Here is a 13409-nt window from a genome sequence, read left to right as displayed (position 1 = left end):
GTACTCCCGATAACGGGCGGTTCATGTTCAGAACCAGCCAACAAGAAACAGAAGAAGGAAGCACAGAGAAGGGTATAGCATGTCGGGGTGCAAGGACCCTTCGTCAAGTCAAGATGGTCTCACATTCCTATTACCTTTTCCCAAGAGGACCTTCAACTCAAGGATTACCCACACAATGATGCTATGGTTATCTCTTGTGTTATCAAAGGATTTCTGGTCCACAATGTTTTGGTTGATACAGGCAGTGCAGCTGATATCATATTTGCTAAGGCCTTCAGACAGATGCAAGAGCCCGAAGATAAAATTCTTGATGCCACACATCCCCTCTGCGGCTTCGAAGGAAGGCAGATTGTAGCACTTGCCAAAATCTCAATGTCAGTGGCCTTCGGATTCATCAACAATACAAGGACTGAGCAAATTATGTTTGATATTGTTGACATGGAGTACCCTTACAATGCAATCATTGGTCGTGGTACTCTTAATGCCTTCGAAGCAATTCTGCATCCAGCTTATCTTTGCATGAAGATACCTTCGGACCAAGGGCCCAATGCTATTCATGGAAGTCAAGAAGCTGCCAGAAGGGCCGAAGGGAATTGGACAGACTCAAAAGCAATCCATAATATAGATGGAACTGAAGCTTGTGAGCAGTACAAGTTCAGAAGGGAAAAAGCTGCTTCGGCTGACCAGCCGAAACCCATGCTCTTGTGTGAGGATATAGCAGAGCAGAAGGTGTTATTGGGATCTCAATTGTCTGAAGAGCAGGAGAAAACCTTGATAAGGTTTTTGTTCAACAATAAAGATGTTTTTGCTTAGTGAGCCAATGATCTTTGCGGAGTTAATAGGGATGTTATTGAGCACTCGCTCAATGTTGATCCATCCTTCAGACCCAGGAAGCAGAGGCTTCGGAAGATGTCTGACGATAAGGCCGAAGGTGCTCGGAATGAAGTGAAACGACTCCTTAGTGCCGGAGTTATTAGAGAGGTAAAATACCCAGAATGGTTGGCTAACACTGTTATGGTGAAGAAGGCCAATGGTAAATGGAGAATGTGCATCGATTTTACTGATCTCAATAAGGCCTGTCCGAAGGATGAGTTCCCATTGCCAAGGATAGATTCTCTAGTCGATGCAGCAGCTTCATCAGAACTTATGAGTTTGCTGGATTGCTATTCAGGCTATCATCAAATCTGGATGAAGAAGGAGGATGAACCAAAAACCAGCTTCATAACCCCTAGTGGGACATACTGTTACCTTCGGATGCCTGAAGGGCTTAAGAATGCTGGAGGAAGCTTCAGCAGAATGACAGCAAAGGTTCTCCATTCTCAGATAGGCAGAAATGTACTAACTTATGTTGATGATATCATTGTAAAGAGCACGAAGCAGGACAACCACATTGCTGATTTACAAGAGACCTTTGCTAATTTTAGACAGGCTGGTCTAAAGCTGAATCCAGAAAAATGTGTCTTCGGAGTAAAGAAGGGGAAATTTCTTGGTTGTTTAGTTTCAACAAAGGGAATTGAGGCCAACCCAAGTAAAATCGAAGCTATACTTCGAATGGAGCCACCAAGTACAAAAAAGGGGGCTCAAAGATTGACAGGAAGGCTGGCATCTCTCAATAGATTTATATCCAGATCTGCAGAAAGAAACTTACCATTCTTCGAAGTACTGAAGTCAGCCGAAGTCTTTCAATGGGGACCAATCCAGCAGAAGGCCTTTGAAGAACTGAAACAGTATTTGATAGATTTGACAACACTAACTCCACCTACGCCAGGGGCTCCTTTGTTATTATATGTGGCAGCTTCGCACTCAGCGGTAAGTGCAGCACTTGTTCAGGAGAAGCTTGAAGGCCAAGTTAAGAGGCAGGCCCCAATATATTTTGTTTCCGAAGTTCTTAGTTTGTCAAAGAAAAATTATACAGAGTTGGAGAAGGTACTGTATGCTGTCTTGATGGCCTCCAGGAAGCTTCGGCACTATTTTCAAGCTTACAACATATTTGTTCCTTCTTCACAACATCTGAAGGATATTATGAGGAACCGAGAAGCTACTGGAAGGATTGGAAAATGGGCTGCAGAGCTCAATGAATTTTGTATTGAATATGTTCATAGATCTTTGATTCAGTCCCAGGCGTTAGCAGACTTCATTGCTGACTGGACGCCAGGGGCTCAGGAGGAAGAAACAAATAAAGACGCCGAAGCATGAACAGTGTTTTGCGATGGGTCTTGGGGAACCTTCGGAGCAGGAGCGGCTGCTGTGTTGATTTCACGTTCCAAAGTTAAAACTTGTTATGCGGCAAAACTTGATTTTAGTTGCACAAATAACATCGCCGAGTATGAAGCTTTGCTTTTGGGTCTTCGGAAATTAAAGGCAATGGGAATCAGAAGGGCCATCCTTAAAACTGATTCCCAAGTTATTTCTGGTCATATTGACAAAAGTTACAAAGCAAGAGACCCAAAGCTCGAAAAATATCTAGATACAGTCCGAAGGATTGAGGCTTCCTTCGAAGGTTTCTCTGTCAAAAATATTCCTCGTGGAGAAAATGAATACGCTGATCTATTGGCTAAGTCAGCAGCCCAGGGGCTGCCTGTACCTTCGGAAGTATTTTTTGAAACAATAAAAGCACCTTCGGTCGAGCTTCTTGAAAGAGCAATCCTTAACATATCCCCTGTTTATAGTGAAGATTGGAGAACTGAGATCATCTCTTTCCTTCAGGGTAATTTTCTTTCAGACGACGAAGCTTATAACAGGAGAATAGAAGCAAGAGCTCGACCATATGTTATAATAGAAGGGGAGTTATACAAGCGCGGGGTCTGTTCCCCATTACTCAAGTGCTTATCCAGATCCGAAGGTATAGAGTTAATGAAGGACATACATGCAGGTCTGTGTGGATCACACATTGGATCTAGGCCCTTGCTTGGGAAAGTTTTTCGCCAAGGATTTTATTGGCCAAAGGCAGCTTCGGATGCAGCGGATTTAGTTCAAAAGTGCGAAGGTTGTCAGAAATGTGCAAGAGATAAAAAACAACCTTCGTCTTTAACTCAGTTAATACAACCCACTTGGCCGTTGCAAAGGTGGGGTCTGGATTTGCTAGGTCCATTACCACCGGCACAGGGGAACTTAAGATACGTGGTGGTGGCAGTGGAATATTTTTCCAAATGGATTGAGGCGAAGCCTTTAGCCACAATAACTTCGTTTACTATTCAAAAGTTTTTCTGGCAGAACATTGTTTGTCGCTTCGGAGTACCGAAGGCTATCACTGTGGATAATGGGACACAATTTGATTCTGAAGCCTTCAGAGAATTTTGTAATCAAATTGGCACGAAGATCCATTTTGCATCAGTCCGACACCCAGAATCAAATGGACTTGTTGAAAGAGCCAATGGGATCATAATGACAGGAATAATGAAGTCAATCTTCAATCAGCCGAGGGGAAAGTGGCCAGACGAGTTAATCAAAGTGGTGTGGAGTCATAATACAACCATCTCAAGATCAACAGGCTTTACACCCTTTAAACTATTATTTGGTGACGAAGCAATAACCCCAGAAGAGGCTAAAACAGGATCAATAAGGACAGTAGCTTCGGCAGAGGGCGAAAACGAAGCTGATTGCTCGGTAGAAAAAGATGCTATTGAAGGAATCAGACTCCAAGCTGTGGAAAACATCAATAAATATCAAGCTGAAACAATAAAATGGCGCGATAGAAAGGTCAAGTTGAAGAACATTGAACTAGGACACTTGGTACTTCGAAGAGTAGCTAACCCCAAAACAGTAGGCAAATTACAGCTGAAGTGGGAAGGCCCCTTTTTGGTAGTATCTTCGTCAAGACCTGGTTCCTATAGGTTGAAGGATTTGGATGGCAATGACATTCCTAGATCGTGGAATGCGGATGAGCTTCGGAGATATTATGTTTAGTTTGATGTAATTTTTTATATTCTTTTTTGTGGCACCCTTTTCCTTTCCAAAGGGGGAGAAAGGTTTTTAATGGGGCCACAACATGTAATTTTTATTTTCTTTATTTCAATTCTATAAGAGCGATATCCCCCAAAAATGTAAATGTAAAAGCTGAGAACGCACCCTCGAGTGCAAAGAGAAAGAAAAGAAAACAGGGAGAAGCTCAAAAGACGTTCCTAAGGGAATGCAGAGCTTACAACGAAAAATAAACGCTGGTTCCGCCGAAAGTAAAAGGCGAAGAAGCTCCTAAGGGAGGCTTACAGCGAAAAATAAACGCTGATTCCGCCGAAAGTAAAAGGCGAAGAAGCTCCTAAGGGAGGCTTACAGCGAAAAGTCAACGCTGATACACCGAAAAGTAAACGGTGAAGCCGAAAAGTAAACGACAAAAACATTTTTATCATTCTTGAGGGGACGAAGGGCCGTGCTTATGATTTTTTGAGCATGTGTCCTAATATTCAATTGCACATAACATATCATCATGTCATTTGCATTCATGAACATTCATTTAGACATATATAGAATCATCATCATGCTACACAAAAAAGTTAGGTGCTTCAGAAAAAAAAGAGAAGGGAAAAAGATTTGAAGGAAAAATTTTCTATGCTTCGTTGTGTACGAAAAGAAGGGAAGGTGTTTTTCGCCTTCGGCTCAAAAGAGAAGTTTCGTCCACAGCAAAGCAGACTGGATGCGCTTAAAGGAGACAAAATATATTACAAGGTATGTACAAATTTACATAAGTTACTCCATATCTATATTACAAAAGTTTCTCCAAGAATTTTTGCAGGAAAGCACATTATAAGCAATTTTAAGCTTCAACTAAGGCTTCGTCTTCAGTTTTGTCAAACTTCAGCACTGTCAATCTTCAGCTTCGTCATCCTGTATATATCAAACAACACACTAAGAAAGGTACAAACTTCAAAGGAGAAGGTAAAAGCAACAAACATAAGTTTTTTACCGGCTTAAGATGGCTTCGAGCTTCGACGCCTGCCATTTTCCGCCCGCCACTTACCCAGATCTGGGTCATGAATCTATTTCCGATGCTTCTGGCTAAGTTTGGGATATCTAACAAATCTGAAGCTGACAGGCTGAAGTTTGGTCTGTTCATAGTGTTTCCATGTGTGCAGCCAGCCTTCAAAAAAGCAGCAGCTGTGCCCCGAGAAGCTACCAGGGCGCAGAAGTCAGCATGCCCACCAATAACTTCGTCAAGAGCATCAACTTCGCCTTCAATATGTTCTAATATTCTTGGCAAGTTTTCAGCTGAAGGTGTAAATTTCGAAGAGCTAGCTCCGATAGAGTGAAACACGTCCTTCAGCCGCTGCACACATCGGATGCCGAAGCTTAAGCATTTCTCCTGAAGTTCTGTAAAGGATTTCTGCAGATTTGAGTATTTATCCACTTCAGTCTTCAGGCTTGCTTCAAAATATTTCTTTTCTTGCTCGAATTTTTCTGATTGACGGAGCAATTCATTTTTTAATTTGTCATTTTCAGTTTAGACTTCAGCCAAAGAGCCCTCCATGGTCTGAATGATAAAATCCTTCTTTTCTAGTGCACCTTCGTGCTCTTTGACCATGATTTCAAGATTTTGAATTGCGAAGTCTTTCTTTTTCAGATTGGCTTCATGGTTTTCAATTTTTTCAGCCAAATCTTGAATAACGGTTTTGTTTTTCTCTTCCTCCAGATCTTGTTGCATCTTCAGAACCTTGCTTAACAATATGCTCTGTCGAAATGATCTTCGTCAGAACACAACACAAAAGTTAACAATAATAATAACAAAATAACAAAAATATTTGTTACCTTGAAGTTAGCATAGAGCAGGCTTCCGGCGATGTGGTGTCGTTGATAACGACACAAGTCCGCTTCCAGCTTCGGCAAGCCAATGCTTTTGGAAAGGGTTCTAACAATTTTGGCTTCGGTGCGGTTCCGAAGGCATCTTAATTTCCCTTCGTTGACCCCACCGAAAAGCATAGCCCCCGATTTGTATCCGCAGGATATGGCATATCTTCTCAACTCCTCTTTTTCGGCGTCCGTTAATTCTTGTCCGAGCAAATCTTGAAAGTTAAAATCTTCTTCTTCTGAAATTTCATCAATTTGCTCCTTCCCCTTCTCCGTTGTCGTATTCACTGTAGCCACGGTAGCTTCCTCTTCAGCCATTTTCAGCAGTATGTTGTCAATAACCTCAAGTGTGGTTTCCAGGTCCGACTCTTCGGTGGCTCTGGCTTCGGCCCCGGTAGCTTCGGCTTTGCCGGATTCAGCTTCAGCAGTTTTCATTTCAGTAGCTTCGGCTTCGATAGTTTCAGTAAACAATTTTTGACACCGTTGCCGGTGGCGGCGTCTGATGGATCACATCTGTTACTTGAATAATTCTCCGCTTTTTTGGCTTCACAGGACTTTCTACTGCCGAAGCTGCCTTGTCCTTCTGAAAAAACTTCGTCAGTTCCAGTGCCAGCGGACTTAGCCTGAAAGGCAAAGGTTCAGTCATTACCTTCATAATTTCTTCTACTTCAATAGCAGAAGGAGAAGCAGGAGTGTCTTCTTCTTGGACCGACGTTTCCGGCTCCGGGGATGCACTTTTTCTCTTTTTTGCCGTTTGCACCTTCGGCTCAGGATTTAACTCTTCAGTGCTAATGTTATCAGAATCTTTCTTTTTCTTTTTTGCTGCCTTGACGACTTCTTCGTCAGTAGTGCTAGCAATCCTTTTTCGCTTCGGGCCCCCAGCATCTCCGCCCAGTCGACCGTAGTCAGCATATTCAAATCCTATGGCATCAAGTACTCTGTTCAACCTTCGTTTCGGTCGAGTGCCGAAGGCCGCTGTCATCAGTTGGTCCTCTTTTTTAGAGTAATTACCAAGAATTTCATTGCTCATTATTTCAATTGTATCAAGCCATTCTTGGCAGGGTACTTTAAAGTATTTCTTGAATTTATAATGGTAGGGCAGTCGGACGAGTTCCCCCTCTTTCTTTTCCCCTTTAAGCTTCGGCATCGTCCACTCTTTCATAGTTGGAAAAACCCTGAAGGCCAGGAATTCTTGCACTAAATCTCTAGTGCCAATATGTTCTGCAATAATTTTGAATTCGCCCAGTGCAGCCCAAGTTGAACCTTCTACATCCATTCTGCAGCGGGGTCTTGTTTCTCCGAAGGTTAGTTCAAGAGGGCTCTGGACCAGCTTCTCTTTGTCTTCGTCAACTTTGACATAAAACCATTCTGATTTCCAGCCTGCCGACCATTTGCTTCAGTAGCTGATCACGGGAAACTTCGTGGTTTTCCGATAAGCAAAGTTATAGCAACCAAAATTTTCATGCAATCCATCTTTTCTGGCTTTTGTTTGGTAATGCAGCTCATGAACTCGACAGAAGCTGTCGGCAAATGGCTCCACCGCCTGGCTTCGGAGAGCCCAGATATAGACGCTGAGCCTGACAATCGCGTTGGGAGTCAGTTGGTGAAAATAGATGCCAAATTTTTGCAGCACGTCGGAGATCATCCTATTTAAGGGAAATCTCAACCCAGCCTTTAGGAAGCTCTTGAAAATGACTATTTCATCCTTTTCTGGCTTCGGGGTAGTTTCTTCCCCCCCGAAGCGAAGTAGCTTCTTCTCATTCTCACTGAAATAACCCGACTTCACCATCTTGGAGAGATCAGCCTTAGAGACAGTCGACTTTCCGAAGTCCAAGTGGCTGGGCTTGCTTGGCACGGCAATATGGTAATCATCATCGGGATCAGCTTCCTCAATATTTCCTTCTTCTGCTTCGGCAGCAACTTGTTCTGTCTCGGCAACAGTCTGCTCTGTTTCGGCAGAACGGATTTCTTCCGAGGTTACCAGTCTGGATCATTGCATCGCTTCGGAGATGGGAACAGTCTCCGATCCTTCAGCTTCGGCTCCCTCACGCTCAACCCTAGCGGTAGAGCGCACTCTGGCCATTTAATTCTGAATTTTTTGGGAACTAAAAACTTTTTCTTCCGAAACTTTTTCTTCTAATGAAGTAGGCTTTAAGCTGGAGCTTCGTCTGATTCCGAGAGTCAAGCTTCGGCTATGGTTAAAAATTTTGGCAGCAAAACAGTGCAATAGCAATGAATGCTGTGGTAACTTCACACCTACCCGTCTGTTTATATAGTGCTGCAGGTAAGAAGGTGAATCGTCAGGATTTTTACACCAGGCGAACAGCTGCTTGCACCCGCTGCGCGGTGGACCGCAGAGACCAAATAGTAACTCTGCAGGGTAGGACCGCTACGCGCTCGGAAACTGAATCGTTTATCGACAACAAGCTCAGGGAAGGTGTTTTTCGGACCTTCGGCTTCCCGAAGCCTAAGAGACTTTTTTCACGGATCAAGCTCGTTACAAAAAACGATCTAGCACCGCGAAGGGGCTACTGTTGGGACTATGCTTCGTCGCCGAAGGTCCTGCAGGGAGAAACAGCTTCGGCTGAAGCTGTCCGCATGTGATGACCGAAGGTTCCTCTTCATGAAGCTTCGGAATTACAAACCGACTTAAAAGTAGAATGACCTTTTAGTCCATAAATGTTTGAGTCGTTGTTGTAATCTTTTATGAGGGGCATAATTGTAATTCCTCATAGGCTGTGTCCCGTGCCTATAAATAGTGAACAGTATTCCTTTACTGTTCACGCTTTCCTGTAATTGCAATCGCGTCAATCGGGAATTAATCTTTGTCAGAGCAGAGGTATAAATGTATTTAATATTTGGACACATTTAATTGAGATAATGTAAAAGTGATGTTGTTCATTTATAATTTATTTGTCTTTAATGTTTCGTATTTCATATTATTTTATATAATCTATTAGAGTTCAATTACGAAGATTAAACCTTCGTAATTGTATCGTCTTTAACCTTCGTCCGAAGTTCATTATCCTTAATGGGATAATGCTTCATTGGACAAAGGGTGTTAACATTTAACATTTTATGTTGCCTTGTTCTTAATTCATAGCATTTGAGAACGAGTCCCCAACAGATCTTGCTCTTTTTGTTCCTGTGGTCGCACATCTCCAATCGCCATGGTGCGTATTGCGGCCGTTGGAACATCATCTTCATCTACATCATCAAGATCAACTAATCTAGACCGAGTAGTTACTCCCTTGCTAATATCACCCAATATCTGATCGACGGGATGATTCCTTTGAATCGTCGCTCGAACTTGAGTTGGAGGGGCATGTTGTGCTTCTTCCTCCATAACATGATCATCTTGTGCTCCCCCTTGATCACATGCCTCTTCTTGATGAACCTGTTCATCGTCTTTAGTTGGGGGTTGCACCATTGTTGAGGAAGAAGGTTGATCTTGCTCCTTTTTTTCCTGTGGCCGCACATCTCCAATTGCCATGGTGCGTATTGCGGTCGTTGGAACGTCTTCTTCATTTACATCATCAAGATCAGCAACTTGCTCTCTTGGAGAGCCATTAGTCTCATCAAATACAACGTCGCTAGAGACTTCAACCAAACCCGATGATTTGTTGAAGACTCTATACGCCTTTGTATTGGAGTCATAACCTAGCAAAAACCCTTCTATAGCTTTGGGAGCAAATTTAGAATTTCTACCTTTCTTCACTAGAATATAACATTTACTCCCAAATACATGAAAGTATGACACGTTGGGTTTGTTACCGGTTAGAAGTTCGTACGACGTCTTCTTGAGGAGGCGATGAAGGTAGACCCGGTTTATGGCGTGGCAAGCCGTGTTCACAGCTTCCGACCAAAACCGCTCGGACGTCTTGAATTCTCCAAGCATCGTCCTCGGCATGTCTATGAGCGTCCTGTTCTTCCTCTCTACCACACCATTTTGTTGTGGTGTGTAGGGGGTGGAGAACTCGTGCTTGATTTCTTCCTCCTCAAGATACTCCTCCACTTGAAGGTTCTTGAACTCGGACCCGTTGTCGCTTCTTATCTTTTTCACCTTGAGCTCAAATTCATTTTGAGCTCTCCTTAGGAAGCGCTTAAGGGTCCCTTAGGTTTCTGTTTTATCCTACAAAAAGAATACCCAAGTGAAGCGGGAAAAATCATCAACAATAACAAGATCATACTTACTTCCCCCGATGCTGAGGTAGGCGATGGTTCCGAAGAGGTCCATGTGAAGTAGCTTCAGAGGTCTTGATGTGGTCATCACATTCTTGCTGTGATGAGTACTTCCCACCTGTTTACCTGCTTGACAAGCTGCACAAGGTCTATCTTTTTCAAAAGTTACATTGGTTAGTCCTAACACATGTTCTCCCTTTAGAAGTTTATGAAGGTTCTTCATCCCAACATGTGCTAGACGGCGATGCCACGGCCAGCCCATGCTAGTCTTAGCGATTAAGCATGCATCTAGATCGGCCTCCTCCTTCGAAAAATCAACTAAATAGAGTTTGACGTCTAGTACACCCTTAAAAGCTAATGAACCATCACTTCTTCTAAAGACAGACACATCTACATTGGTAAATAAGCAATTGTAACCCATATTACATAGTTGACTAACGGACAACAAGTTATACCCGAGCGATTCAACTAAGAACACATTAGATATGGAATGCTCGGATGAAATAGCTATCTTTCCTAGACCTTTAACCTTGCCTTGGTTCCTATCTCCAAAGATGATCGAATATTGGGAATCTTTGTTCTTGACGTAGGAGGTGAACATCTTCTTCTCCCCCGTCATGTGGTTTGTGCATCCGTTGTCGATAATCCAGCTTGAGCCCCCGGATGCATAAACCTGCAAGACAAATTAGGCTTGGGTTTTAGGTACCCAACTCTTGTTGGGTCCTACAAGGTTAGTAACAATAGCTTTAGGGACCCAAATGCAAGTCTTGTCTCCCTTGCATTTGGCCCCCAATTTCCTAGCAACCACTTTCTTATTTTTACATGAGAGTACAAAATCAGTGTTGCAGGCATGAAAAATAGTAGCAGATTCATTTTGCATTTTCCTAGGCACATGATGAACAACATTGTCTCTAGGCATATTTCTACTATGCATAAAGGAAGAACTTGAAACAATCATGGCATGTGAATCATAAGCATTATAACTCCTATTATAATGAGCATTCCTAGAAAATTTTCTATCATAAATAAATGCATGATTCTTTTGACTACTACTAGTCATAGGAGCCTTCCCTTTCTCCTTGTTGAGAATGGGAGCCCTTTAACTTGTTAAGTTCTTGGCTAGCTTCCCTTCGAAAGCCAAGCCCATCCTTAATTGAGGGGTGTCTACCAACAGTGTAGGCATCCCTAGCAAATTTTAATTTATCAAAGTCACTTTTGCAATTCTTAAGTTGGGCATTAAGACTTAATACTTCATCATTAAGTTTTGTAATAGAAGTAAGGTGCTCAACACATGCATCAACATTGAAGTCCTTACACCTATTACAAATCACAACGTGTTCTACACAAGGACTAGATTTATTAACTACTTCTAGCTTAGCATTTAAATCATCATTCAACATCTTCAAGCTAGAAATAGATTCATTGCAAATAGATAACTCAGAAGATAGTAATTCATTCCTTTTAATCTCTGAGGCAAGAGACTTTTGAACACTAACAAATTTGTCATGTTCCTCATACAAAATGTCCTCTTGCCTCTCTAGCAGTCTATCTTTTTCATTCAATGCATCAATCAACTCATTAATCTTTTCTACTTTAGCTCTATCTAATCCTTTGAACAAGCTAGTGTAATCTACTTCATCATCACTAGACTCCTCATCACTAGAAGTAGAGTACTTAGGAGTTTCTCGAGCGTTTACCTTCTTCTCCTTTGCCATTAGGCAAGTATGGCGCTCGTTGGGGAAGAGCGACGATTTGTTGAAGGCCGAGGCGGCGAGTCCTTCATTGTCGGAGTCGGACGAAGAACAATTCGAGTCCCACTCTTTGCCAAGGTGCGCCTCGCCCTTCGCCTTCTTGTAAGCCTTCTTTTTCTCCCTCTTCTCATGTCTTTCGTCTCCCTGGTCATTTTCATTATTGGGACATTGAGCAATAAAATGACCTGTCTTACCGCACTTGAAGTAGGAACGCTTTCCTTTTGCCTTGTTCTTGTTTCAGTACTCCTTGCGTCCCTTCAATGCGGTCTTGAAGCGCTTGACAATAAGGGCCATTTCATCCTTGTTTAGCCCGGCCGCCTCAACTTGCGCCACCTTGCTAGGTAGCGCCTCCCTACTACTTGTTGCTTTGAGAGCAACCGTTTGAGGCTCGTAGATGGGCATTGGACCATTCAATGCCTCATCAACGTATCTTGCTTCCTTGATCATCATACGCCCGCTTACAAACTTTCCGAGTATTTCCTCGGGCGTCATCTTGGTGTACCTCGGATTTTCACGGATAGAGTTCACAAGATGAGGATCAAGTACAGTGAAGGACCTGAGCATAAGTCGGACGACGTCGTGATCCGTCCATCTCGTGCTTCCATAGCTCCTGATCTTGTTGACCAGGGTCTTGAGCCTGTTGTACGTTTGGGTTGACTCCTCCCCCCTGATCATTGCGAACCTTCCTAGTTCGCCTTCCACCAACTCCATCTTGGTGATCATAGTGGCGTCATTCCCCTCATGAGAAATCTTGAGGGTGTCCCAAATTTGCTTGGCGTTATCCAAGCCACTCACCTTGTGGTACTCGTCCTTGCACAAGGATGCTAGCAAAACAGTGGTAGCTTGTGCATTTTTATGGATTTGCTCATTAATGAAAACAGGGTTGTCAGTACTATCAAAAGCCATTCTGTTTTCAACGATTTCCCAAATACTTGGATGGAGAGAGAATAGGTGACTACACATTTTGTGACTCCAAAATGAGTAGTCTTCTCCATCAAACTGCGGAGGTTTCCCAAGTGGAATAGAAAGTAACTGAGCATTGGAGTTAACCGGAATACGAGAATAATCAAATGAAAAGTTTGAGTTAACTGGTTTCTTTTTCTCGTCGTCGTCGTCTCTTGGGGAAGAAGAAGACTCGTCACTGTCGTAGTAGACGATCTTCTTGATGTGCCTCTTCTTCTTCCCGTCTCTTTTCTTATGACTCGAGCCAGAGTCCGGGGGCTTATCATCTCTTGGCTCGTTGACGATAGACTCCTTTGTCTTGTCATTGTCCACCATCCCCTTTCCATTAGGATCCATCTCTTCAGGCGATTAGTCCCTTGCGTGAAGAGAACGCCTTTGATATCAATTGTGAGCACCTAGAGGGGGGGTGAATAGGTGATCCTATAAAAACTTAAACTTATAGCCACAAAACTTGGTTAAGTGTTAGCACAATGGAATTAAGTGGCTAAGGACCGAGCTCTTGTGAAACACAGTGGACACAAAGAAAACAAACACAAGAGACACGATGATTTATCCCGTGGTTCGGCCAAGTATAACACTTGCCTACTCCACGTTGTGGCGTCCCAATGGACGAGGGTTGCACTCAACCCCTTTCAAGTGATCCTATGATCCACTTGAATACCATGGTTGTTTTCTTTCTTATACTCTTTCACGTTTGCGAGGAATCTCCACAACTTGGAGTCTCTCGCCCTTACA

Source organism: Zea mays, chromosome 9 (genome assembly GCF_902167145.1).
Source record: "Zea mays cultivar B73 chromosome 9, Zm-B73-REFERENCE-NAM-5.0, whole genome shotgun sequence".
NCBI lineage: Eukaryota > Viridiplantae > Streptophyta > Magnoliopsida > Poales > Poaceae > Zea > Zea mays.
Note: the sequence above shows the minus strand (reverse complement) of the source record.